At 44.1% G+C, this 28,000-nt stretch overlaps 1 long non-coding RNA gene across 1 annotated transcript; it reads left to right on the top strand.

Annotated features, from left to right (window-relative positions):
• Window positions 1-15: 15 nt before the first annotated feature.
• Window positions 16-27,831, top strand: LOC143773597 (uncharacterized). The gene is made up of 3 exons (XR_013215250.1): window positions 16-101; window positions 10,378-10,422; window positions 27,419-27,831. It is a non-coding gene; the product is annotated as an uncharacterized LOC143773597 (long non-coding RNA).
• Window positions 27,832-28,000: the final 169 nt, after the last annotated feature.

Raw genomic sequence — 28,000 nt, 5'->3', positions numbered from 1 at the left:
AAACGGTTCAGACACACAATAACAGCTGTGCCAAGTGCTGGAGGAGCCTGTGCAGATTTCTGGCTCATTATGCTCCAGCTTGGTATCTGACCTGGACACAGGTATTAGTTTGAATCTTTGTTATTTGTGTTTCCTAATTTATAAAAATTTTGGGAAAAGTTATCTTAGAAAAAAGTGCAGGAGGTTTTCCGCCTAGTAAATGGCTGTTTCTGAGGAAAGCAAGGCGTAAATCAGAGAGCTCTCCGGAATTGTACCCCCAATGGGGCTCATTCACTCCAACTGGAAAAATAATATATCCAACACACGTCTGCATTGTTTGCCTGGCCCGAGGAATAGGAAAATGCCGTCAGCGCTACTTTCCTCTGAGGGCGAGAAATCCGTACACTAAAGTATGCCACCCCGACATAAGTCAACACTCAGGATATAGTGGGCAAGCAGCATTCATGTAATCGCTAGCGGGGCAGTAATGCCCACCAACAAACTTACATATGCCAAAGAAAAAGCATAGCGAACATTGCATAGACTCACTAAAGCCGATCTGTCGCCAGTTTTCAAATTACAAATTGCATACATTATTAAAGGGGTTGTCTGGTCAAAACTGATAAGTCTGCAATCATTCTGTGTGACTGCAGACTTATGAATGCCCCCAGTTCACGCACTGCGATCTACAGGGATTCACTAGTTTCAAACCCGGGAATGGAGGGTATGTATGAGTTAAACATACCCCCGGCCAGTTGGCATGGCTTCCCTCCATACACTTGTATAGAGCCGAGGCTGCGCCCTCTGGCCGGGTGCATCATTGGTCAGAGCACAGCCTCGGCTCTATACAAGTGTATGGAGGGAAGCCATGCTGACTGGCCGGGGGTATGTATAAGGCTACTTTCACACTAGCGTTGGACGACGAATTGCGACGTACCGACGCTAGCAGTGAATGCGCCGCACAACGGGGGCAGCGGATGCTGTTTTTCAATGCATCCGCTGCCAAATTGTGAGGTGCGGGGAGGCGGGGGCGGAGTTCCGGCCGCGTATGCGCGGTCGGAAAAGACGGGAACGACGCACCAAAAAACGTTACAAGCAACGTTTTTTGGTGGCGACGGTATGACGCAACACGACGCAACCGTCGCACGACGGTTGCGACGTGTGGCAATGCGTCGCTAATGCAAGTCAATGGAGAAAAAACATCCTGCAAGCACTTTTGCAGGATGCGTTTTTTCTACAAAACGACGCATAGCGACGTGCAGTGCACGACGCTAGTGTGAAAGTAGCCTAACTCGTACATACCCTCCATTCCCGGGTCTGAAACCGACACATCCTCACAGCACACAGTGCATACGTTAGGGGGATTCAGTTTTGACCGAACAACCCCTTTAAATCGTATCTGTCACCTCATTTTGCCGCTATAAACAGCAGCCACTGCCATTAGGGGCTTATCTACGGCATTCTGTAATGCTGTAGATAAGCCCCCGATGTAACCTGAAAGACAAGTTAGATTATATTCACCCAGGGGCGGTCCCAGTTTGGGTCAGATGGGTGTCGCGGGTCCAGCGCTTCCCATCTTTATACGATGACGTCCAGTTCCTTGCTTCTGTCACAGCTCATGCGCAGGCATACTGATTTTTCCTGTTGATGGCAGAGCAAAGTACTGCAGGCGCCAGGAAAGGTCAGAGAGGCCCGGCGCCTGCGCACTGCAGTACTTTGCTCTGCCCTCAACAGGGCAGATAAAGTACGCCTGTGCAGGAGCCGCGACTGGAATCAAAGAAGAGGACGTCATCGCATGAAGATGGGAGGCGCCGGACCCGCGACACCCATCTGACCCGAACCGGGACAGCCCCTGGGTGAGTATAATCTAACTTGTCTTTCTTATCTTTCAGGTTACATTGGGGGGGGCTTATCTCCAGCATTACAGAATGCTGTAGATAAGCCTCTAATGGGGGTGGCCACAGTTTTTAGCGGCAAAATGAGGTGACAGATTCCATTTAAGCAGATTTCTTAGAACTGAGGAGATTGGTGTACTTACTTTGAAACAAAAAAGGTCCCAGCACCCATATCTTCAATAAAACTACACTTTTATTATATCCTCAAACACACAGTAATCATCACTATGTACAAAATTAAAGGGATTGTCTCAAATTCATAAATGAGTGAAATTGTAAAGTGCTTGTATGGTGTACAGTCATGTTGCAGTCCCAACCAGGCCAGTTACCAAGGCAAGCAGCTCACGGCATAAACAGACTCTGTTTCACAGCCTGCTTGTACCTCTATAAAGCTGGCTGGATTGTACCACTGGTTCCATAACCAAAATACCAAATATAATGTCAAGCTGTTATTATACCTAGAAGGAAGAATAGAGGGGTCCGGCTACCATTCGCTATGCCGCCCCACACCTTAACCCCTTCATGACCCAGGGTATTTTCATTTTTTCTTTTTCGTTTTTCGCTGCCCTACTTCCCAGAGCCATAACTCTTTTTTTCTGTCAGTATGGCCATGTGAGGGCTTATTTTTTGCGGGACGAGCTGTACTTTTGAACAACATCATTGGTTTTAGCATGTCATGTACAGTTATGGCCAAAAGTTTTGAGAATGACACCAAAATTATATTTTCACATGATCTGCTGCCCTCTGGTTTTTATTAGTGTTTGTCTGATGTTTATATCACATACAGAAATATAATTGCAATCATATTATGAGTACCAATAGGTTATATTGACAGTTAGAATGAGTTAATGCAGCAAGTCAATATTTGCAGTGTTGACCCTTCTTCTTCAAGACCTCTGCAATTCTCCCTGGCATGCTCTCAATCAACTTCTGGACAAAATCCTGACTGATAGCAGTCCATTCTTGCATAATCAATGCTTGCATTTTGCCAGAATTTGTTGGTTTTTGTTTGTCCACCCGTCTCTTGATGATTGACCACAAGTTCTCAATGGGATTAAGATATGGGGAGTTTCCAGGCCATGGACCCAAAATCTCTATGTTTTGTTCCATGAGCCATTTAGTTATCACCTTTGCTTTATGGCAAGGTGCGCCATCATGCTGGAAAAGGCATTGTTGGGCGCCAAACTGCTCTTGGACGGTTGGGAGAAGTTGCCCTTGGAGGACATTCTGGTACCATTCTTTATTCATGGCTGTGTTTTTAGGCAAGACTGTGAGTGAGCCGATTCCCTTGGCTGAGAAGCAACCCCACACATGAATGGTTTCAGGATGCTTTACAGTTGGCATGAGACAAGACTGGTGGCAGCGCTCACCTCCTCTTCTCCGAATAAGCTGTTTTCCAGATGTCCCAAACAATCGAAAAGGGGATTCATCAGAGAAAATGACTTTGCCCCAGTCCTCAGCAGTCCACTCCCTGTACCTTTTGCAGAATATCAGTCGGTCCCTGATGTTTTTTCGGGAGAAAAGTGGCTTCTTTGCTGTCCTTCTTGAAACCAGGCCTTGCTCAAAGTGTCTCCGCCTCACAGTGCGTGCAGAAGCACTCACACCAGCCTGCTGCCATTCCTGAGCAAGCTCGGCACTGCTGGTAGTCCGATCCCGCAGCTGAAACAGTTTTAAGATACGGTCCTGGCGCTTGCTGGTCTTTCTTGGGCGCCCTGGAGCCTTTTTGACAACAATGGAAGCTCTCTCCTTGAAGTTCTTGATGATGCGATAGATTGTTGACTGAGGTGCAATCTTTGTAGCTGCGATACTCTTCCCTGTTAGGCCATTTTTGTGCAGTGCAATGATGGCTGCACGTGTTTCTTTAGAGATAACCATGGTTAACTGAAGAGAAACAATGATACCAAGCACCAGCCTCCTTTTAAAGTGTCCAGTGATGTCATTTTTACTTAATCATGACTGATTGATCGCCAGCCCTGTCCTCATCAACACCCACACCTGTGTTAATGGATCAATCACTAAAACGATGTTAGCTGCTCCTTTTAAGGCAGAACTGCAATGATGTTGAAATGTGTTTTGGGGGTTAGGGTACTGTCACACAGTCACACTTTGGACGCTACGACGGCACGATCCGTGACGTCGCAGCGTCGTATGAGTATCGCTCCAGCGTCGTAGACTGCGGTCACACGTTGCAATCACGGCGCTGGAGCGATGCCGAAGTCCCCGGGTAACCAGGGTAAACATCGGGTTACTAAGCGCAGGGCCGCGCTTAGTAACCCGATGTTTACCCTGGTTACCAGCGTAAACGTAAAAAAAAAAAACAGTACATACTCACATTCCGGTGTCTGTCCCCCGGCGTTCTGCTTCTCTCCACTGTGCACAAAGGCATCAGCTATATATTACTAAACCAAAAAATCGGCGACTCAATCATAAATATATCAAACCTAGGAGAACCGTGAGTCAAAAATTGTTGCCAGTCATTTTCATATCAAAAAATACTAATATTTATTAGAAATACAATCAGAGATCATAGTAAAATATTACCACTTATATAAAGGTGACATAGTGATTACATCCATACGTGCAGTGGTGAACTGGCGATGACGGCACGAGACATGTAAATACCTATATGTGCAGATTTTATTGCAGTTAAGTGTACTAGCAACCAACTGCCGCAGATCGGCAGTCCAGCAAAAAATTGTATAAAGTGCAAAACGTGCTACAGAGTAAGCCGAAAGCTGCAATGTACACAAAATGAATGAATAAGGAGCATTATTTACCCATGTGGGATAATGTGAAGGTCTCGTCCGGCACCCAGTCACGTACCCCAACGCGCGTTTCGCGTTTGAACGTTTGCCGCTTCCTCAGGGGGCGTGGCCTAACTGTGTACCCAATCCCATATAAATAGTCGTCACATCCGATCATGTGACCGCAAAATTATATAATGAAGTGCGCATGCGTGACACGCTAATGCGATCCCGTGCGCTCCAAGCCTCACTCACCACAGCGTCAGCGCCGGTCATGTGAGCGGGCGGGCGCCACGCCCCCAACACATGACACGGGACCGCGCTGCAAGGAAGAAGCCGGGGGCAACAGGACGCATAGCGCTATGTGTGGATAGGTGAATATTAGTGAAAAAATGAATTACTCCGATAAAAATAATTATGATTATATATAGATACATATACATAAGTGTTAAGTTCCCCGCACATTAATCTCTGACCTCCAAATTAGATCTTAACAGGGACAGCATATAATTGTATGTGGCAGTAGAGTAGGCAGGGAAAATATGTGCAACGTGCAAAACAATAAGAATAAATGGTAATAACAAGGAGACAACAATAAAATATCCTCACAGCAACAGATAATTATGACCATCATATTGAACACCCACCATATCAAAGAGAGAAGACAACTATAAATAGAGGTATAATACATAAGCCAAAGGATATGTATATACAGTTGCTTAATCAATTATATCAACAGTAAATTGTCCAGTAAATCATGTCCTCTCTGAGTTATATATAGTACTTTGATAATAAATCTTGTGGATCTTTATTCCTCGGATCCCCATGTAGGTGTCCGCAGATGGCAACTGTCGCGTGAATTCCATAAGATGATTAACACACACTAAAATACGAGAAAGAAGAATACACAATTAACGTCATGGTGCCCAGCGTGGAAATCCATTGATGGTCAAAAAACTTTTTCCATCAATTACCATATAAATTGTAACACCACACATGTGGTTTATTATGCCACATGTGGGTGTTCCAAAATTTATATTGGTCTAACCTCCCGCCGACTTGGAACCCGCACCCGGGAACATGTACGGGATATACGGTCAGCGGCAAAAGAGACTGATGTCACGCAACTCAAAACAATACCTCGTCACTTTTTACAATTTCATGGGTGCAACCCAAAATCCTTCATGGTACGAGGTATTGATGTTGTAAAGTGTGGCATCAGAGGAGGGAATATTAAACGGATCTTGGCGCAGAGAGAGTGTCGCTGGATTTCCACGCTGGGCACCATGACGCCCATAGGCCTCAATGAGGCACATGGATTCTCTTCTTACCTTTGAGAGAGTTAGTGTAGGCCTTTTTGTCTTCAGTGCATCCTGCTGTCTTCATCGTTGCCCATCGGATTTTAATTGTGTATTCTTCTTTCTCGTATTTTAGTGTGTGTTAATCATCTTATGGAATTCACGCGACAGTTGCCATCTGCGGACACCTACATGGGGATCCGAGGAATAAAGATCCACAAGATTTATTATCAAAGTACTATATATAAGTCAGAGAGGACATGATTTACTGGACAATTTACTGTTGATATAATTGATTAAGCAACTGTATATACATATCCTTTGGCTTATGTATTATACCTCTATTTATAGTTGTCTTCTCTCTTTGATATGGTGGGTGTTCAATATGATGGTCATAATTATCTGTTGCTGTGAGGATATTTTATTGTTGTCTCCTTGTTATTACCATTTATTCTTATTGTTTTGCACGTTGCACATATTTTCCCTGCCTACTCTACTGCCACATACAATTATATGCTGTCCCTGTTAAGATCTAATTTGGAGGTCAGAGATTAATGTGCGGGGAACTTAACACTTATGTATATGTATCTATATATAATCATAATTATTTTTATCGGAGTAATTCATTTTTTCACTAATATTCACCTATCCACACATAGCGCTATGCGTCCTGTTGCCCCCGGCTTCTTCCTTGCAGCGCGGTCCCGTGTCATGTGTTGGGGGCGTGGCGCCCGCCCGCTCACATGACCGGCGCTGACGCTGTGGTGAGTGAGGCTTGGAGCGCACGGGATCGCATTAGCGTGTCACGCATGCGCACTTCATTATATAATTTTGCGGTCACATGATCGGATGTGACGACTATTTATATGGGATTGGGTACACAGTTAGGCCACGCCCCCTGAGGAAGCGGCAAACGTTCAAACGCGAAACGCGCGTTGGGGTACGTGACTGGGTGCCGGACGAGACCTTCACATTATCCCACATGGGTAAATAATGCTCCTTATTCATTCATTTTGTGTACATTGCAGCTTTCGGCTTACTCTGTAGCACGTTTTGCACTTTATACAATTTTTTGCTGGACTGCCGATCTGCGGCAGTTGGTTGCTAGTACACTTAACTGCAATAAAATCTGCACATATAGGTATTTACATGTCTCGTGCCGTCATCGCCAGTTCACCACTGCACGTATGGATGTAATCACTATGTCACCTTTATATAAGTGGTAATATTTTACTATGATCTCTGATTGTATTTCTAATAAATATTAGTATTTTTTGATATGAAAATGACTGGCAACAATTTTTGACTCACGGTTCTCCTAGGTTTGATATCTCCACTGTGTAAGCAGCAGAGCCGGAAAGCACAGCGGTGACGTCAGACGTCACCACTGTGCTCGCTTTCCGGCTGGCAGGCGCTCACAGTGCAGAGAAGCTGAGACGCCGGAGGACAGACACCGGAATGTGAGTATGTACTGTATTTTTTTTTTTTACTTTTACGCTGGTAACCAGGGTAAACATCGGGTTACTAAGCGCGGCCCTGCGCTTAGTTACCCGATGTTTACCCTGGTTACAAGCGAACACATCGCTGGATTGCTGTCACACACAACGATCCAGCGATGTCAGCGGGTGATCAAGCGACGAAAGAAAGTTCCAAACGATCTGCTACGACGTACGATTCTCAGCAGGATCCCTGATCGCTGCTGCGTGTCAGACACTGCGATATCGTAACGATATCGCTAGAACGTCACAAATCGTACCGTCGTAGCGATCAAAGTGTGACTGTGTGACAGTACCCTTAAAGTTCATTTTCTGGGCAAATATTGACTTTGCAAGTACAGTAATTGCTGTTAAGCTGATCACTCTGACATTCAGGAGTATATGCAAATTGCCATTAGAAAAAATGAAGCAGTAGACTTTGGAAAAATTAATATTTGTCTCATTCTCAAAATTTTTGTCCATGACTGTACTAGAAAATTGGGAAAAAAATTCCAAGTGTGGTGAAATTGCAAAAAAAGTGCAATCCCACACTTGTTTTTTGTTTGGCTTTTTTGCTAGCTTCACTAAATGCTAAGACTGACCTGCCGTTTTGATTCTCCAGGTCATTATGAGTTCATAGACACCAAACATATCTAGGTTATTTTTTATCTAAGTGGTCAAAAAAAAATTCCAAACTTTGCTAAAAAAAAATAAAATTGCACCATTTTCCGATACCCGTAGCGTCTCTATTTTTCGTGATCTGGGGTCGGTTGAGAGCTTACTTTTTGCGCGCCGAGCTGACGTTCTTAATGATACTATTTTGGTGCAGATGCGTTCTTTTGATCGGCAGTTATTACATTTTAATGCAATGTCACGGCGACCAAAAAAAACAATTCTGGCGTTTCAAATTTTTTTCTCGCTACGCTGCTTAGCGATCTGGTTAATCCTTTTTTTGTTTTTTTTTTATTGAAAGATCGGGCGATTCTGAACCCGGCGATACCAAATATGTGTATGTCTGATTTTTTTTTTATTATTATTGTTTTATTTTGAATGGGCGAAAGGGGGGTGATTGAAACTTTTTTTTTTTTCATATTTTTTTAAAACATATTTATTTATTTTTTTACTTTTGCCATGCTTCAATAGCCTCCATGGGAGGCTAGAAGCTGGCACAACTCGATCGCCTCTGCTACATACGAGCGAAGCTCAGATCGCTCCTATGTAGTAGAATTACAGACTTGCTATGAGCGCCGCCCACAGGGTGGCGCTCATAGCAATCCGGCATCAACAAGAGGTCTCAAGGAGATGGCCGGAAGTGCTAGTTAAATGCTGCTGTCGGCGTTTGACAGCGGCATTTAACTAGTTAATAGAGGCGGTTGAATCGCAATTCCACCCGCCGCTATTTCAGGCACATGTCAGCTGTTCAAAACAGCTGACATGTCCCGGCTTTGATGCGGGCTCACCTCTGGAGCCAACATCAAAGCATGGGATCTGACCTCGGACGTACTATCCCGTCCGAGGTCAGAAAAGGGGTTAAAGGGGTGGTGTGAGGGCAAAGTAGTTTTCATTCTAAATCCCTATCTATGTAGTGGCATAATTTAACCCCTTCACCCCCGGAGCTTTTTCCGTTTTCGTTTTTCGCTCCCCTCCTTCCCAGAGCCATAACTTTTTTATTTTTTCGTCAATTTGGCCATGTGAGGGCTTATTTTTTGCGGGACGAGTTGTACTTTTGAACGACATCATTGGTTCTAGCATGTCGTGTACTAGAAAACGGGAAAAAAATTCCAAGTGCAGTGAAATTGCAAAAAAAGTGCAATCCCACACTTGTTTTTTGCTTGCCTATTTTGCTAGGTTCACTAAATGCTAAAACTGACCTGCCATTATGATTCTCCAGGTCACTACGAGTTCATAGACACCTAACATGACTAGGTTATTTTTCACCTAAGTGGTGAAAAAAAATTCCAAACTTTGCAAAAAACAAAACAAAACAAAATTGCGCCATTTTCCGATACTCGTAGCGTCTCCATTTTTCGTGATCTGGGGTCAGGTGAGGGCTTATTTTTTGCGTGCCGAGCTGGCGTTTTTAATGATAGCATTTTGGTGTAGATACGTTCTTTTGATCGCCCGTTATTGCATTTTAATGCAATGTCGTGGCGACCAAAAAAACGTAAATCTGGCGTTTCAAATTTTTTTCTCATTACGCCATTTAGCAATCAGGTTAATGCTTTTTTTTAATTGATAGATCGGGCGATTCTGAACGCGGCGATACCAAATATGTGTAGGTTTTTGTTTTTTTTTATTGATTTATTTTGATTGGGGCGAAAGGGGGGTGATTTAAACTTTTATGTTTTTTTTATTTTTTTCACATTTTTAAAAACTTTTTTTTTTTACTTTTGCCATGCTTCTATAGCCTCCATGGGAGGCTAGAAGCAGGCACAGCCCGATCGGCTCTGCTACATAACAGCGATCATCAGATCGCTGTTATGTAGCTAAAATGCAGGTGTGCTGTGAGCGCCGACCACAGGGGGGCGCTCACAGCCACCGGCAATCAGTAACCATAGAGGTCTCAAGGACCTCTATGGTTACAATGGAGGAGCATCGCCGACCCCCGATCATGTGACAGGGGTCGGCGATGCGCTCATATCCGGCCGCACGGCCGGATGCGGTAGTTAAATGCCGCTGTCTGCGTTTGACAGCGGCATTTAACTAGTTAATAGCGGCGGGTGATCGCGATTTCACCCGCCGCTATTGCGCGCACATGTCAGCTGTAAAAAACAGCTGACATGTCGCGACTTTGATGTGCGCTCACCGCCGGAGCGCACATCAAAGCGGGGGTCCCGACATGTGACGTACTATTCCGTCACATGTCGGGAAGGGGTTAAACTATTTTCTAATGTACTTGCATAAAAATTTCCCTATCCTTTCCTAATTACACTAACTGCCTTTTTTTTTTTTTTTTTTTTTCCTATTCGATGATGCTTTGTTTCAGAATCCCAGAAACTCAAGAAAAAACAGGTACAAATGCAGTAATGAGGTAAGATTTGTATTAAGGCTACGTCCCTTACAAGGAGCTTGGTTTGATGAGTCTTTTTTTAGCTGACCCTCCGCCTTTGGCCGGGGTCACACTTGCTAGTGCAATGCGAGAAACTCGCACGAGTCTCTCGCTTCCATACCCAACACTGCCACCGGCACTCGGGACCGGAATGTGCGGCTGCATGTATTTCTATGCAGCTGAACACTGCCAGATGCAGCAAAGCAACCCCAGAACATAAGAGCCTCCTCCATGTTTCACAGTAGGGAGAGTGTTCTTTTCTTGATATGCTTAGGATGTGCGGTTCATGCTCTTTTTTTTCTTTTTGCACAAAGCATGTTCTTGTCTCTTTCTTGAACCAGCACTCCTCCCATTTGGCACAGGTGATTTTAATTAGCAGGAGACTGCAAAGTAAGGGGTCTAGCCCATTTTGGCTCTCACTGAAGAGCTGGAGGAAGGTGAGTTTAAATGTTCCTTTCATTTTGGTGCTGGTGCTGTGTGGCGGCCATTGTTGCTGTGGCTTTGTGCTGGTGGGGCGGCGCGGTCTGGAGTCATGGGGGCTCAGTCTCGCAGCATGGGTGCTGTGGGGCAACAGGCCGTCCGCCCTGCTGGTGCACGGGCGCTGCGGCGGTGGTCGCCGCACGGCTCCGCTCCGTTAGGGCGTTAGGACCCACTACGAGGTTTGCCGTGAAGTGGCAGTGGGCTTCATACAGTCTGATCAGAATGTTAAACTGAAAACCTCATGTTCAGTATATAAATTTTTGCCTAGCGGCTTTAGATCAACGTATGATTTTGGGATGTGCGGTTCATGCTCTTTTTTTTTTTTTTTCTTTTTGCACAAAGCATTTTTTTAGCTGACCCTCCGCCTTTGGCCGGGGTCAAACTTGCTAGTGCAATGCGAGAAACTCGCACGAGTCTCTCGCTTCAATACCCAACACTGCCACCGGCACTCGGGACCAGAATGTGCGGCTGCATGTATTTTTATGCAGCTGAACACTGCCAGATGCAGCAAAGCAACCCCAGAACATAAGAGCCTCCTCCATGTTTCACAGTAGGGACAGTGTTCTTTTCTTGATATGCTTAATTTTTCCGTCTGTGAACATAGAGCTGATGTGCCTTGCCAGGAAGTTTCATTTTTGTCTCATCTGTCCATAGGGCATTCTTCCAGAAGCTTTGTAGCTTGTCAACATGAAGTTTGGCCAATTCCATTCTGGCTTTTTTATGATTTTTTTTTAATTTTTTTTCAACAATGGTGTCCTCCTTGGTCGTCTCCCATGAAGTCCACTTTGGCTCATACAATGACGGATGGTGTGATCCGACACTGATGTTCCTTGAGCTTGAAGTTCACCTTTAAACTGGGCTCTTTTGTTACCATTCGTATTATCCGTCTCTTTGATCTGTCATCAATTTTCCTCCTGCGGCCAGGTCCAGGGTGGTTGGCTACAGTCCCATGGATCTTAAATTTCTGAATAATATGTGTTACTATAGTCACAGGAACATCAAGCTGCTTGTAGATGGTCTTATAACTTTTACCTTTAACATGTTTGTCTATAATTTTTTTTTTTATATAATCTCCTGAGACAACTCTTTCCTTTGCTTCCTCTGGTCCATGTTGAGTGTGATACACACTATGTCACCAAACAGCACAGTGAGTATCTGTAGCCCTATATACAGGTGTAAGAGGAAGAACAAGAACGGTGGTACCTTTCTCACGCCGGCTCCGGAACTGCCGGGGCTGTCACCCATGTTGCAGGAGGGGAAGACTTTCATTCCAAGACAAACCCTTGCATGTGACTGTAGTAGGCGGGGCCGAGATAAATAACGCTGCGCGCGAGAAAAAAGTCAGAGCCCGGCGGGGAAGCTGAGTGGTGAGTCGGGTGCTGTGAGGTCAGGCCGATCCTTTTGCACAGACCGACTCAACAGTACCACTGCATACAGGTCCACCGCTGGTGGACAACTAATCGGCATTCCCCTGCTATCCTCCGAGCCTGGAGGTGACTCAGACTTGACGCCAGAGCCTGCGTCGGGCGTGCGACACCGTGAGAGACAGGTGTCTAGGCCCGTGCTCTACTACCCAGGATTCGTGTACACCACAGAGCGAAGTCTTGTTCCGGCGGTTTCACACATTGGACTAACTTTCCCATGCCAGACACACGTGGGCAGAGGAAAGTTACTCTATCCTCAAAGACGTCACGCGCTGCTGTTGTCGGTGCAACCATTGGGTCACAGACATCATCGAGACAGCACGTGCCACTGTTGTCGGTGCCACCATTGGAACCCTGATACGCCTCACACGAGAAGACTGCAGTCTGATAAGTTTCACCCCTTTAATTACTGAAGTATCGTTCGTCCCTGTCCTAACCTGCCACTCTCCTAGTTCTGTCCCTTTCCCTATCATTACCCTACAACCTACTTCTCCCTGCGTGGAGTGCGCTTATTGTTAAATAAAACTTAACTCTTGATCTGCCTCCTGTCCGTGACAACATCCTGCGTTCCTGTGATTTCTACACTGGCATACTCACTGATTCTAACATTATAGACACCTGTGATGCTAGTTAGTGGACACACCTTGATTTAACATGTCCCTTTTGTCACATTATTTTCAGGGGTACCATCATTTCTGTCCAGACCTATTTCATGAGTTTTATTTTGAAAAGCAATGTCTGACTTTCATTTGTTCATTTTCATAGATTTATAATTTATTATTACTTTTGTCAGATTCAAGTTATTTCTGTGACCATTATGAGTTTTTCTGTCATTAAACGATGGGTACCAATTATTTTGACCACGTGTGTATAGCACAGCCCCTTAGTATATAGGGTACTCACTTATGTATAGCACAGTCCCTTTAGTATATCGTGTAGTCACTTATTATGTATAACACCGTCCTTAGGTACATCGTTTCCTCTTTTATTATGTATAACACCATCCTTTATTATGTACCATCCTCTCTAGTTATATATGGTGCCATCCCTTATTATATAGCTTCCTCTGCTGTTGTGTACAGAGCTGTCTCTTACATAGTGTATTCTTGTTATTTTTGTTATTCACAGTGCCCTCTTTTATTACACAGTCCCTTCTCTTGTTAGATATAAAATAAATGACTGCTAATTGAGCAGCCGGCGACCAGACGACCAGTTCATCAGATCCTCCATTAGAAAAGAAGCTTTCCATCAGCAGTCATTGCATTATATATCTAACAAGACAAAACCGTATGTAATACAGAACAGGGCTCTATATAATCCAATATGTAAGGGACGGTTCTGTACATCACAAGAGAGGGCACTGTGTGATTAAGGGACGTGAATACACATAATAAAGGAGACTATGTAAGATATATATCTGTAGCCTTGTCCCTATAAAAGGAGGGGGGCCCAGACATATTTATTGCATAGGGGCCCCAAACTGTCAGTGTCCACCCCTGCAGTCCATGTGTGAGAATCAGACTGCACTCAGATGTCATCCGAGTGCAGTCCTATTGGAATACCTGGGGTGGACCTGCAGATCCACGACAACGAACCTCCCAAGGGTGAGCTGACCATGTAGACCACCCCCTATACAGGGAGCGTTAGGGGCAGACCCAAGGGAGACTATTGCCGCAGAAGCTGGAACCCGGAGACAGGTAGTAGGAAGTACAAGATAAAGAAGCTAGGCGCAGGACGGACAGAGTGAGGCAAGATGAAGTACAGTTATGTAAGAGCTGGGAACCGGCGAGACCAAAGGAGAACTGCGAAGGGGAAGACACAAAGGAAGCAGGACGGGACAGAGACACCAGAGTACGGAGAGGACACTGGGAGGACTGGACTGGACGAGGAGACAAGGAAGCCTGGGAAAGGCAGAGAAGCTGAACTGGCTGGACAGAGCGGAGACTCAGAACAGGCAGTGCAAAGACAATGGTGGACCTGAGTCACAGAAGCACAAATGACAGACAGGCAAGGAGCAGAGGAAGGAATCACCTTATATACATGGAGTGCTGGAGGACTTCCGGGTCACGGTCCTCCAGGATCACAGAGACGAGATACAGAGCGTCTGCAAATCAGAAAGAGGAAGTGCTGGAGTGGGCGGTGCGCACGCGCACCCGACGAGGGCCAGAGAGCAGAGAATGAAGGAGAGGACGTGCACCTGCAGGAGGAGCGCGCCGCAGCGGGTAAGAATGAGCGGAAGGAGTGGCCGTGACACCATGTATGTTGGGTGGTATGAGCTCTCCATGTGTGGTGCATTCTCTAAGTCATAGGTCAGAATGTGCTGCATAAGCTGATGCTGATCTGGCTACACAACGGGATCTGTGTGGTATAGGGACAACAAACTTGTGTGGACAATCTAGTGTCTTGTCAGACAATGAAAACCAAAAAGTCATTAACTCGGTAAATTAGAATAATTAACAAAAAACACATGCAAAGTCTTCCTAAGTGTTTAAAAAGGCCCCTTAATCTGTTTCAGTAGGCTCCACAATCATGGGGAAGACTGCTGATTTGACAGATGTCCAAAAGGCAGTCATTAACACACTCCACAAGGAGGGTAAGCCACAAAAGGTGATTGCTAAAAAAGCTGGCTGTTCACTGAGTGCTGTATCTAAGCATATTAATGAAAAGTTGAGTGGAAGGAAAATGTGTGGTAGAAAAAGGTGCACAAGCAACGGGGATAACCACAGCCTTGAAAGGATTGTTAAGAAAAGGCCATTCACAAATTTGGGGGAGATTCACAAAGAGTGGACTGCTGCTGGAGACATTGCTTCAAGAATAATCATACAGAGATACAGTACAGACCAAAAGTTTGGACACACCTTCTCACTTAAAGATTTTTCTGTATTTTCATGACTATGAAAATTGTACATTCACAGTGAAGGCATCAAAACTATGAATTAACACATGTGGAATTATATACTTAACAAAAAAGTGTGAAACAACTGAAATTATGTCTTATATTCTAGGTTCTTCAAAGTAGCCACCTTTTTGCTTGTGCCATCGATCTGATTCCTGGAGCCAAATTGCCCAAAGCTCACCTGTTCAATCTGTTGGGCCCCGAGCGCCTAGCTATGAAACCGTATATTTCTGAAAGTGTCCGTAAGGGGCACATAAGACCCTCAGTTTCCCCGGTAGCAGCGGGATTTTTCTTTAAGAAAAATGATGGCGGCCTACGTCCCTGCCTCAGCTTTCGAGAACTAAATAAAATTACTGTCAGGAACACATATCCCCTACCATTGATTCCTGATCTCTGTAACCAGCTTTCTGGCTCCAAATGGTTTTCTAAACTGGATCTGAGGGGGGCTTACAACTTAATAATGATACAAGAAGGGGACGAGTGGGAAAACGGCTTTCCTTACGTCTGAGGGGTTGTTTGAAAATCTAGTAATGCCATTTGGGTTCACCAACGCACCCGCAGTGTTTCAAAATTTTATCAATGTATTTTCGGATCTCATTGGCCGTTTTGTAGTGGTATACCTAGATGATATCCTGATATATTCTGTTAAAAGAGTTTCCCATTTGTTGCATGTTAAAACAGTGCTTCAGAGGCTCAGAGAAAACCAATTGTTCATCTAACTCGAAATGTTAATTTTTTTGTTCATGAATTGTCATTTCTAGGTCTGATAATTTCACCTCAGGGGTTTCGCATGGATCCCTAGAAAGTGCAAGCTATTGTGGAGTGTGTCCAGCCCTGCGACCTTAGGGGACTCCAGCACTTCTTGGGATTTGCAAATTATCGCAAGTTTATTAAAGGTTTTTCACAGGTGACTAAGCCTCTCACGGACCTCACTTGTAAAGGGGCATATGTCAGAAACTGGTCCTCGTTAGCTAAACAATCCTTTCTAATGCTAAATAACTTTTTCATCTGCTCCTATCCTGGTCCAACCGGACCCTTCCAAACCATTCGTGGTTGAGGTGGATGCTTCCGAGGTGGGGATGGGGGCAGTTTTGTCACAAGGACCAGCTTCTCTGATTAATCTCAGGCCCTATGCCTATTTTTCTAAGAAATTTTCTCCGGCGGAGAAAAATTGACGAAGGCAACCGAGAGCTTCTGGCCATTAAATTGGCGTTCGATGAATGGAGGCACTTTTTGGAGGGGGCGGCTCATCCTATTACGGTACTCACTGCCCATGAAAATTTAGAGTACATCAAATCTGCTAAAAGACTGACTCCTAGGCAAGCTCGCTGGTCACTTTTTTTTTTTCCCCCCAGATTTCAGTTTTCCATTACCTTTCGGCCAGGGTCTAAGAACATAAAGGCTGATGCCTTATCACATAGTTTTGATCCGTTATCCGCCCCCGATCCGCCGTCCCCCATTCTTCAACCCAGTCTTGTGGTAGCTGAGGTGTTGTTGGAATTGGTGAATTGGAGAGATTGTGGGGGCTCAATCTTTGGCTCCAAGCTCCAAACCTGTAGACAAATTGTTTGTCCCACAGCATTTTCGCAACAAACTCCTGTGGGAGTTCCATGATTCGAAGTTGAGTGCACACCCTGGTATGGCCACCATACGGGAAGCAGTGGCAAGGGTCTTTTGGTGGCCTTTAATGGCTTCAGCAATCAAGAAACATGTTGCAGCATGTGGGATATGTGCCCGTTCTAAGAGCTCGAGTTGCCGGCCGGGGAATTGGTGCATTTTCCAGTCCCAGGAAGGCCATAGACTCACTTGACCATGGACTTCATGACCAATCTTCCATCATCCTGTGGTAATACGGTTATTTGGGTAGTGGTTGATAGGTTTTCTAAGTTGGTGCATTTTGTACCCATGACAAGTTTACCTTCAGCAGAGACGCTCTCTAGATATTTCCTGTCCCAGGTGGTACGCTTACACGGGGTCCCTGCTAATATTGTGTCAGACAGAGGGACTCAGTTTGTGTCTAAATTCTGGTGGGCCTTCTGCAAAAAATTGGGGATATCTGTCTTTTTAATCAGCGTATCACCCAGAAACCAACAGACAAACTGAACGCACCAACCAGTCACTTGAACAGATTCTTCGTTGCCTGACTTCTACCCTGCAAAGCGACTGGTCTGATGCCTTACCATTAGCAGAATTCACCTTCAACAACCAGGTAAACCAATCTACCGGTAGGTCACCATTTTTTATTAGTTATGGGATGAACCCTCATTTTGGCGAATTTTCTCGAATAGATTCTGGTTGTCCGGGGACAGAGGACGGGGTCAATCATCTCAAGGATCTTTGGACTAAGGTTCGTTTACATATTTCTAAGGCTCAGGAGAAATATAAACATTTTGAGGATAGGAAAAGAGACTCTGCTCTGACCCTGCTTTGTGGTGATAAAGTGTGGCTGTCCACACAAAATATAAATCTTCGACTGCCCTCTGCCAAACTGGGGCCTAATTTATTGACCCCTATGAGGTCATCGAAGTAGTGAACCCGGTTACCTATCGCCTCCGTCTTCCTCCCTCCTTAAAAATCCATAATGTCTTTCATAGGTCTTTACTTAAACCCTTGGGGGCGGTGAGGGAGGATACTGAAGCTGCTCCTCCTCCAGTCGTGGTTGAGGGACATATGGAGTTTGAGGTACAACATATTGTGGATTCCAGGCGGGTTCGGGGGTCTTTGCAGTATTTGGTACATTTGGAAGATCGATTATGGGTACCAGACAGATCGGTACACGCTGACCGCCTGGTTCGTGCATTCCATGCCCGGCATCCTGAGAAACCTGGGGTCTGGAGTCGCCCTGCTCAGCCATGGCAGTGCGCCGGTGCTGACAAGATCCTGATAGTAAGCCTGTAATATTGACTTGTAAGCTGATATTTCATATAACATAGTACTCAATACAGAATAATGAGCCCTATATAATGCTCCATACAGTATTAAGGACACCACATAGTGCTCCATACAGTATTATCGGCACCACATAGTGCTGCATACAGAATAATGAGCCCCATATATGGCTCCATACGGTATTATGGGCACCGCATAGTGCTATATACAGAATAACGAGCCCCATATGTTGCTCAAACAGTCACACTCCAAACTCCACTATGGTGAAGACCAAAGAGCTGTCGAAGGACACCAGAAACAAAATTGTAGCCCTGCACCAGCCTGGGAAGACTGAATCTGCAATATTGAAGCAGCTTGGTATGATGAAATTAACTAACAATAAGAAAATGGAAGACATACAAGACCACTGATAATCTCCCTCAATCCCTGGATCTTGGGCTCCACGCAAGATCTCACCCCGTGGGGTCAAAATGATCACAAGAACGGTGATCAAAAATCCCAGAACCACACAGGGGGACATAGTTAATGACCTGCAAAGAGCTGGGATCACCGTAACAAAGTCTACCATCAGTAACACACTACGCCACCTGGGACTCAGATCCTGCAGTGCCAGACGTGTCCCCCTGCTTAAGCCAGTACATGTCCAGGCCTGTCTGAAGTTTGCTAGAGAGCATTTGGATTATCCAGAAGAGTATTGTCAGAATGTCATATGGTCCGATGAAACCAAAGTAGAACTGTTTGGTAGAAACAAAACTCGTCGTGTTTGGAGGAGACAGAATGCTGAGTTGCATCCAAAGAACCTTCGGCACTCAATAAGAACAATTTATTGTTCAATGTTCAAATGAAAGAAAGAGGTGAATCATCCACCATATAAAAGAAAAAACGGTACCGATGCGTCCATAATAAGCAGGCAGACCCACCAAGTAGATTCCAACACCTAAGACCTCTCTATCACAGATTTGGCTTGACAAAGGCATTATATTGGCAAAATGTTGCAGCAGAAGCATATCTCTGTACACCTGTGTTCCTTTTTTTATTTTCTATATGGTGGATGATTCACCTCTTTTTCTTTCATTTGAACATTGAACAATAAATTGTTCTTATTGAGTGCCGAAGATTCTTGTTTGTCTCCTTTGGATTTTTTCCTTCAAATTCCATTTTCAGTGAGCACCTCTTATATCCCAAATACTGCATCCAAAGAACACCATACCTACTGTGAAGCATGGGGGTGGCAACATCATGCTTTGGTGCTGTTTCTCTGCAAAGGGACCAGGACTACTGATCCATGTACATGAAAGAATGAATGGGGCCATTTTTCCTGAGATTTTGAGTGCAAACCTCCTAACATCAGCAAGGGCATTGAAGATGAAATGTGGATGGGTCTCTCAGCATGATAACAATCCCAAGCACGCCACTAGGGCAATGGAGTGGCTTCATAAGAAGCATATGAAGGTCCTGGAGTGTCCTAGCCAGTCTACAGATCTCAATCCCATAGAAAACCTTTGGAGGGAGTTGAAAGTCCGTGTTGCCCAGTGACAAGCCCAAAACATCAATGCTCTAGAGGAGATCTGCATGGAGCAATGGGCCAACATACCACCAACAGTGTGTGCCAACCTTGTGAAGACTTACAGAAAACGTTTGACCTCTGTCATTGCCAACAAAGGATATATAACATATATACTTATTTTCCACTATAATTTGCAAAATAAATGTTGCCAAATCAGACAAGGTGATTTTCTGGATTTGTTTTCTCATTTTGACTCTCATAGTTGTGGTCTACCTATGATGTCAATTACAGGTCTCTCTCATCTTTTTAAGTGGGAGAACTTGCACAATTGGTGCCTGATTAAATACTTTTTTCGCCACTGTATAATTGGCCTCATATACTGCTCCATATACAATTGGCCCCATAAGATGCTCCATATGAATTTGCCCCATATACTGTTCCATATGTAATTTGCCCATAAGATGTTCCATATATAATTGGCCACATATAATGCTCCATACATAATTGGCCCCATATATTGCTCCAGACATTAAAAAAAATGTAAAAAATTAAATACTCACCTCTCTTCGCGGCCGCTGCTCTGCCCTGGACTCCTCACCGTCGGGGTCTCTGCGCTGTGACTGTTCAGGCAGAGGGAGCACACTAGTGACATCATCACGCCCTCTGACCTGAATGTCGCAGTGAGAGGATGGATGGAAGAAGTCGCAGCGGTGGAACCGGGAGACTGGAGTATCGAAAGTATCTGAGCTAGCGTAGTGGGACCCACTCGCAGGCGTCAACACTGGCACAAGCACTGGGTCCCCATAGCGTGCCGGCAAGTGGGACCCCGCGCCGTCCCTGACATAGTTGTTCTGGTGCACATCTGTACATGGAAAATGACTGACTGATAGCACCGTGCAAATTTTTCCTTTATGTACAGCATTATACATAACATAGCACTATGCAAAATAGAGCAGGGATGGGAGATTAATTTTTCCCAAGGGACCACATGACAGAATTAAGTATGCCGACATCCCCTTCTGCAGTATGAGCCCCCACATAGCCCACTACATCCAATATGAGACCCCACATAGCCCACTACATCCAATATGAGACCCCACATAGCCCACTACATCCAATATGAGACCCCACATAGCCCCCTCAATCAACCACCAAAGCGATCAACCTATGGGGTCCTTATACATGTAAACTATAACAAAAAAAACTTTAAAAATTCTCTCTTTATTTAGTTTAAAATCCCAATACATAACAACATACCATAAATGCACACACATTTGCACAGAAAACCAGTGATTAAAAAAAAAAGAGCAGAAATGAGGGGAGACTGGGATTAGTTTTGCCGTTCACAATTCCCTTCCTAACAGCGGAGGTTGAGGTTAGCGCTCTAAGTTGAAACAGTATGGCACCCCCGCTTCTCGTCGACTGCCCCCATGTAGCCCTACCACTACTCTGTCTGACCAGGTATCCTCAAAAGATGATCAGATAATATGTAATGAACATATATAAATATATACAATATAGAGAAGAGGGAGAGTTAGAGCAGCACAGCTCCACTGAATAAGAGGACACAGCAGCGCGGAGTATGTCAGAAGGTGCCAGACTGAGCGGTAGAGACCGGCGGTGCTAGCGTGGAAACATGAAAGTCCATATCAAAGCCAATGGTTTTTATACTGTTTTTAAACACACTATGCACTTTTCCATGGTCAGGCAGGGACTTGACGCAGGTGGAGATTAATCATACTCACCTATGTATACCGGCGTCACTTCCCTCCTGACTTAGACCCGTTGAAGCGCCGCTATTGGGCGCGAAACGGCCGTTGTCTCGTCCGCTGCACTCCTGCACTTTGCCCGTCCTCCCGTATGCCGTGAAGATGATTTTTGTATGAAGTAATAAAGCATTTCTGCAACTGCAAGATCGGTGAGTGCTTTGGCGTTTTTTCTACCATTGGCTTTGATATACAATATAGAAACTACTGGGCTAAGGGAAATATATATCATCAATATTTTTCAACAAAGTCCAAGAAGAAACATATGATGTCCTTGTCAAACAAAGAATAACTCCTCAGATCATAAGTGGCCAGTCAAGTGGTAGTGCAATTAAAACCACAAAACCTCCATATACCTCATAGTCAGGGTTCTATGGAAGTGGACTTTTCTTCCGACGCTTATCCCTCCTCTTTTGGTAATTCAGGATTTTATCAGGGAATTCCTTCAATCAGGGCAAGAAAAGGAGACCATAAACATTACTGCAATGAGGATAACATCTCACAGGCCCAGGCAATGAACCCCAAAACAGCCTCCCTATATACAGTATAAGCCCACTCACAGACCCCTAAATACAGTATGAGTCCATACACAGCCCATAGATACTGTATGAGCCTCCACATAGTTACCTATATGCAGTATAAGGCTCATTTAGCTCATACAGTATGAGTCTCCATATATAGCAATCTAGATACAGTATGAGCACTTGCATAACTCCCTATAAACAGTATAAGCCCAACATAGCTCCCTATGCACAGTATGAGCCCCATATAGCCTCCTATTTACACTATGAGCCTGCACATAGCTCCCTATATACTGTGAGACACAAATATCCTCTCCCATATACAGTATGAGCCCCCATATAGCCTCCTATATATAGTACGAGCCCCCACGTAGTCTCCTGTATACAGTATGAGCCCCCATATAGCCTCCTGTATACAGTATGAGCTACCACATTGCCTCCTATATACAGTATGAGCCCCCATATAGCCTCCTATATACATTATGAACCCCTATATAGAATCTCGTATACATTATGAGCTTGCACATAGCCCCTATGTACAGAATGAGCCCTTATATGGCCTTCTATATACAGTATTAGCCCCTATACATCCTCCAATATACAGTATGAGCCTGCACATCGCTTCCTATATGCAGTATGAACCTGTATATATCCTCCTCTATACAGTATGAGCTCCACATTGCTTCCTATATACAGTATGAGCCCCTATATAGCTTCCTTTATACAGCCTGAACCCCCATATAACCTCCTATATATCATATGAGCCCCTATATAGCCTCTTTTATACAGTGTGAGCCCCCACATTGCTCCCTATATACAGTATGAGCCCCTATATAGCCTTATATATACAGTCTGAGCCCCTACATAGCTTCCTATATACAGTGTGAGCCCTCACATCCCATACACATATTAATAAAAAATAAAAAAAAACCTACAGATATACTCACCTCGGTCCCAGTCCCCGAGGCTTCATTTCTGTTGGCCAGCGTGTACATGCTAGCGTGATAATGTCATTGCGGCGGCACAGCTGATTACATCATTGCACTGTCACATCGCATCAGAGACGACGGGCGCTCCCCTGGTGCTGCGCTGCCATTCTATATCGTCGGCAGCGCAGCGCCAGGGGAGCTCTCTGCTGGGATATATGCACCACATCGTCGGCGTGCAAAACATTATAATGAGGGCAATCTGGCAATGGGCCCCCGGAGTCTTGGGAGGTAGCCTATAAAAGGGCAGAGTGTTCAGTGGCATACTGACAGAAGTTTACTATGCATGCCCAATCACAGCTGTAACCAGAGCGATGAAGTTTGAGTCGGTGTACATTTTGGTGAAGTCAGTCAGTTTAACCCATTCACCCCGAAGCCTGTTTTCACCGTCCTGACCAGACCAATTTTTTTAATTCTGACCACTGTCACTTAATGAGGTCATAACTCTGGAACGTTTCAATGGATCCCACTGATTCTGAGACTGTTTTTTTGTGACATATTGTACTTCATGATAGTGGTAAAATTTCTTTGATGTGACTTATATTTATTTGTGAAAAAAAAAATCGTAAATTTGGTGAAAATTTAGCAATTTTCAAACTTTTAATTTTTATACCCTTAAATCAGAGAGTTATGTCACACAAAATGGTTAATAAATAACATTTCCCACATGTCTACTTTATGTCAGCAGAATTTTTGAATCATAATTTTTTTTTTTTTTTGTTAGGAAGTTATAAGGGTAAAAAGTTGATCAGCGATTTCTTTTTGCTGTAAAAAAAAAAAAAATGTACAAAACCATTTTTTTAGGGACCACATCAAATTCGAAGTGACTTTGGGGGCCTATATGACTGAAAATATCCAAAAGTAACAACATTTTAAAAACAGTACCCATCAAGGTACTCAAAACCACATTCAAGAAGTTTATTAACCCTTCAGGTGCTTCACATGAATTAATGGAATGTGAAAGGAAAAAATAAACTTAACTTTTTTTCACAAAAATGTTCCTTTAGTTCCAATTTTTCTATTTTTATAATTAAACTGAAGAAATTACACCATACAATTTGTTTTGCAATTTCTCCTGAGAATGCTGATACCCCATATGTGTGGGAAAACCACTGTTTGGGCGCACGGCAGAGCTCAGAAGGCAAAGAGCGCCATTTGTTGTGAATTCTGCTCTTGGGCTTGGGTGGTTATAAGTGGTAGTGCTGCTGTCTCTGGATCACAGCATTCATCAGGTGTGTCAAGTTTTTGCAATCCTGACTGGGCTATTTAGTCTTGCTTGACCCTTTAGTCAGTGCCAGTTGTCTATTGTTACTGGTGGATTCACATCCCTGCCTGGTCTCCCCTGCTTTGCTGTTCATTTCAACCAAGATAAGTTCTGGCCTTGATTTTTGCTGTCCACATGCTGTGGCCTTATTGTTCAGTTCTTTTCCATGTTTTTGTATTTCCAGCTTGGTCTGTATAAGGATTTGTTTAGCCAAGCTGGTATCTCTGGAGATAGATATACCCTCCACATCTTTAGTTAGCTGTGGAGATTTTGTATTTTCTGTGGTGGATATTTTCTAGTGTTTTAATACTGACCGCATAGTACTCTGTCCTATCCTTTCTATTTAGCTAGAAGTGGCCTCCTTTGCTAAATTCTGATTTCAGTCTGTGTATGTTTTTCCCTCTCCTCTCACAGTCAATATTTGTGGGGGGCTGCCTATCCTTTGGGAATTTTCTCTGAGGCAAGATAGTTTTCCCTTTTTTATCTCTAGGGGTAATTAGTCCTCCGGCTGTGTCGAGATGTCTAGGGAGTGATAGGTACATTCCACGGCTACTTCTAGTTGCGGTGTTAAGTTCAGGGTCTGCGGTCAGTACAGGTACCACCTTCTCCAGAGTACGTCTCATGCTGCTCTTAGGCCACCAGATCATAACAGCCATTTGACTTTTTGAATGTAAAATTTGCTGGAATAATTAGTGGATTCCGTGTCGCGTTTGGAGAGCCCCTTATGTGTCTAAACAATGGAAACCCCCACAAGTAACACCATATTTTATTATTTATTTATGTAGAACTATTAATTACATGGTGCTGTACATTAGATGGGGTTACATCAAAATACAAATATCACAGTAAACAAAACTATCAATGGCAGACTGGTACAGAGGGAAGAGGACCCTGCCCTTGCGGGCTTACATTCTACAGGATTATGGGGAAGGAGACAGTAGATTGGGGGTTGTCATAGCTCCGATGGTGTTGAGGTGGCAGCGTGGTCATTACAGGTTGTAGGCTTTTTTGAACAGATGGTTTTCAGGTTTCGTCTGAAGGATCTAAATGTGGTGGATAATTGGACGTGTTGGGGCACAGAATTCCAGAGGATGGGGGATAGTCGAAAGAAATCTTGGAGGCGGTTGGGTGAGGAGCGAATAAGTGTGGAGGAGAGAAGGAGGTCTTGGGAGGACCAGAGATTACATGAGGGAAGATATTGAGAGATTAGTTCGGAAATATACAGAGGAGAAAGGTTATGGATGGCTTTGTAGCTTTGCAGGTCAGTGTTAGGAGTTTAAACTGGATATGCTGGGAAATTGAGAACCAGTGAAGGGATTTGCAAAGAGAGGAAGCAGGAGTGTAGCGAGAAGAGAGATTAATTAGCCGTGCAGCAGAGTTAAGGATGGACTGGAGAGATGCGAGAGTGTTAGAAGGTAGGCCACAGAGGAGGCTGTTGCAGTAGTCGAGATGGGAGATGATTAGGGCATGCGCAAGCATTTGGTAGAGTGAGTTGAGGAAAGGACGGATTCTGGAAATATTTTTGAGCTGGAGGCGACAGGAGATGGTGAGAGCTTGGATGTGCGGTTTGAAGGACAGGGCAGAGTCAAGGGTTGTTCCAGGGCAGCGGATTTCTGGGACAGGAGAAAGTGTGATGTCATTTATTGTTATAGATAGATCAGGTAGGGAAGATATGCATGATGAAGGAAAGATAATTAGTTCAGATTTGTCTACATTGAGCTTGAGAAAGTGAGAGGAGGAGGATATGGCTGATAAATACTTTAGGATTCTGGACAGCAGACAAGTGACATCTGGGCCAGAGAGGCAGATCTGAGTGTCATCAGCATATAGATGGCACTGGAAGCCTTGGGACTTTGAGTTGTCCTAGGCCAAGGGTATAGATTGAGAAGAGAAGGGGTCCTAGGACAGAGCATTGAAGGACACCAACAGAGAGAGGGTGAGATGAGGAGGTAGTGTGGGAGTAAGAAACACTAAATGTGCGGTTGGTAAGGTATGAGAAGATCCAGGATAGGGCAAGGTCTTTAACACCAAAGGAAGAGAGGATCTGTAGTAGGAGGCAGTGGTCAACTGTGTCGATGGCAGAAGACAGGTCAAGAAGGAGGACTGTAAAGAATTGTCTGTTAGCTTTGGCTGTAAGTAAGTCATTAGTAAGTTTGGTCAGGACAGTCTCAGTGGAATGGTGGGGATGGAAGCCAGATTGTAGGTTGTCGAAGAGCGAGTTAGATGCAAAGTAAGAGGAGAGTTCAGCATGGACGTGCTGCTCAAGGAGCTTGGAAGCAAATAGGAGCAGAGATATGGGGCAATAGCTGGCTTTTTGAGGATAGGTGTGATTGTGGCATGTTTGAAAGCAGAGGGGAAGGTACCAGAAGTTAGTGATAGGTTGAAGAGATGGGTTAGGGATGGGATAAGTGTGGTGGTGAGGTTAGGGAGGAGGTGGGATGGGGTCAAGTGCACAAGTGGTGAGGTGTGATTTGGAGAGGAGATGAGCAAGCTCTCTGGAGAGGGAAGTTATGGGGTTTGGGCATTGGTCTGGTAGACAAAGGTGACGTGGTGGTCGGACAATAAAGACTTGCCTTGTTTGGTCTATCTTGTTTGGTTAATTACAATATGTTGCACTACCACTATTCAATGATTTTAAAATTTTGCAGGGATCTTTGCCTGAACATTAGGGTTGATAGAAAAGCAGTGTTAAATGATAAATGCTGCACTGTATTTATGTAATAGAAGTAAATCCCGCTGTCAGTTTCTTTTTAACTATTTACATGTTAAGGACCTGAAAAGAGTTTCAGCTTTAGTTCTGTGTTGAAATCCTTAACACATTTCACAACAGTTCTCATACTATGCATGTGAATGGGGTTTCTGAAATCTACAGGGATAATTTTACTGCTATACAGAAAGTAAATCTTCAGCAGAAATAAGTATCTGGTTACTAACTTTAAGCAGAAATTCATCATAATATTACAATTGAACTGTGTGTGTGATCTGCTGTCATTATATGATAATAGAGCTAGTGCCGATGCGATCTCTTGCATACCCATGTCCCATTTTTTCCACTTCAGATTTTGTAATAAAATACAGATTTAAAATATGCAATTCCCAAGTGTGAACAAATCCTGATAAGTTGTTTCCAAAGACGTTTTAAACTTGCAATTATAAAAAATGCCACATGGTGGGACTAGTGGTTAATAAATTCCAATTATGTACAATGACAATGTTTGAATTACCTTCTTAATCATTAAATTCAGGTTTTGGATACCCAAGCTACTGCAATGCCCTACATATGGCGAAAGCGACATGGCGAAATCAGAAGAACTATACTACATATCTAATTGACGGTATTTTCTAATATTATTATTACACTTACTACATATTGGGATAAGATCTTGGAGATGGGAATACCCCTTTAAATCCATGTAGTATAGGTTGGTTAAAGATTGTGGTGCACACATATGCCCCTGCTCCTCATAACATCAAAGCTTCACTTTTTTATACTTTTATTTTCCCCTAAACATTAAATTCCCCTTGAGTTGAACCCAGACATGAATTGAAAGTACAGGATTTATGAATCGCATACCCGGTGAGTGTCGATTTTCACTTTTTTCTTGCATGCATGATTTGAAATTTGAATGTGAGCGCCACCGATAGATATGATGTACGGCATATTTCTCTGCAAGAGAGAGTTCTGAAGACTATTTATACCGCCATGTGCTGGGACTGGTGCCTGATCAGCTTCTCTGGACATTTTTAATTGTTTGCACAGGATATGTTGAGTACTCCATAGCTGAGCCAAAAATACAAGGGACTTTAATTGTAGACTTGGAGGGGGG

The sequence above is a fragment of the Ranitomeya variabilis genome, chromosome 5 (genome assembly GCF_051348905.1).
Source record: "Ranitomeya variabilis isolate aRanVar5 chromosome 5, aRanVar5.hap1, whole genome shotgun sequence".
Lineage (NCBI taxonomy): Eukaryota > Metazoa > Chordata > Amphibia > Anura > Dendrobatidae > Ranitomeya > Ranitomeya variabilis.
The sequence above is the reverse complement of the archived record's forward strand: the minus strand, read 5'-3'. Positions and strand labels throughout refer to the sequence as shown.